This window comes from Octodon degus, unplaced genomic scaffold (assembly GCF_000260255.1).
Source record: "Octodon degus isolate 3935 unplaced genomic scaffold, OctDeg1.0 scaffold00069, whole genome shotgun sequence".
Lineage (NCBI taxonomy): Eukaryota > Metazoa > Chordata > Mammalia > Rodentia > Octodontidae > Octodon > Octodon degus.
Window position 1 is genome coordinate 5,241,332 of NW_004524645.1, and position 1,475 is coordinate 5,242,806.

A 1,475-nucleotide genomic window follows, 5' to 3' on the forward strand; every position below is an offset into this window, starting at 1 on the left:
CGCGGTCGCCATGTTGTTCCCTCCTCCCAGGACAGGGTAGCTGGAGCTGGAGCCTGAGCGGACCTGCGCCGCCCCCTCCGCCTCCCGCGCTCGCTGGATCACCGACCCTCGCTGCGTCTTCTCTGCAGCCCGCCGAACCGGAGCAAAGCTTGCGGGCGACCTCCGTGTGGCCGTCAGGTGAGCGGGGCTCAGGATGCCTCTGGGGACCTGGGGGCACTGGGGAGGTGGCGCGCTGGCCCTGGGTCGCTGGGGCGCGGGACGCGTGGATTTGCAATCTCGCTCCGAAAGAGGGCCAGCTTGTTGGCCCACTGTCTCGTACTGACCTACTACGCAGGAGGAAAGACGGCCTTGTAACCAGTGAGAGGGACACATACACGCGCGCACGCGCGTACACACACACACACACACACACACACATCGGGGAAAGAGAACAAAACCCCAAATACTGGAGAAGATGGATTGGGAGGGAGAAGCACACAGGGACGAATACACGCAGTCACCTGAGTCCACACATAGACACCCTTCTTTCCCTAACCCCACGGGGCCACCGACACCAACCCTGCGCCCCAATGACTCATGCAGGGAAAGCAAAGGGCTCGTACTGTTTGCTTTTGGCGACCTCTGACTTCCTACCCAGCTGAAGGTTTGCTTAAATGAGAGGAGCTCGCAGGTGAGGAGCTTGGAATGCGCAGCCACGACTAGGGGCTGCGGGCCTTCCAGGCCATTATCTGATTCAGAGTCTGGCGGAGGTTTCAGAGCTGCATTCCTTTCTTCCTTCCTTCCAAGTTAGTAAACAGGCAAGCTGAGAATGTTAAGTGCTGACCAAATGGCGATGCTTGGTGGAGGTATTGTGTTTTTCTTTTTCCTTTTTTAAATGATGACACATCCCGTGACCACAGTTCTTTTAAGGAATAACTTTGCTTCAGGTTTCCCAATTGGCACGTGACTATAGTCTTTTCATAGGATTTCGGTGTCCTTATAAAATCAGTGGACCAAGCTGGATTGTTTCTTGACGTTTTGCCTGTTTATCTCTGGCACCATAGTCATGGAAAATCCCTACAAGGCCTGTAATCGCAAAAGCTGCCCAGTGGAGCAAAGCTAGAGCTGAAAGAAACCCATAACTGTTCAATTTGGAACTTTTAAAAAGCTTGCTTTTAGTCTCTTCCAGACGTTTATGTTCACGTTAGCAGCACTCCTTGTATAGAGTTCCCAATGGCTTTTTTAAAGTTCCAGATCTGGGGTTTTTAGTCTTTTCCCGTACGTTGTAGTAAATTGCTCTCATAATAGAAAAATATTCTGGTTTGGAGACTTGCGATTTGGAGGTATTTTCGATTTGTTACATATTTGGGAGGTTACAGTAAGGTGGGCAAAGACTTAATAGAACATCCGGGTTCTTGGAAACTAAGGGATACATATTTGGTGCCAGTCGCTTTTTACCAGCCCCTCTCCCTCTCCCTCTCCCTCTCCCTCTCCCT

At 51.8% G+C, this 1,475-nt stretch overlaps 1 protein-coding gene across 2 annotated transcripts in view; it reads left to right on the forward strand.

Annotated features, from left to right (window-relative positions):
* Window positions 1-1,475, forward strand: part of Rab9a (RAB9A, member RAS oncogene family) — a 66,715-nt gene continuing 65,240 nt past the window's right edge. Inside the window, exon 1 of one of the 2 annotated variants that reach the window (XM_004635048.3) lies at window positions 1-182. The gene's annotated coding sequence lies outside the window, so the exon portion shown is untranslated. The remainder of the gene's footprint in view (window positions 183-1,475) is intronic. The other variant, XM_023719531.1, reaches the window with a different exon arrangement.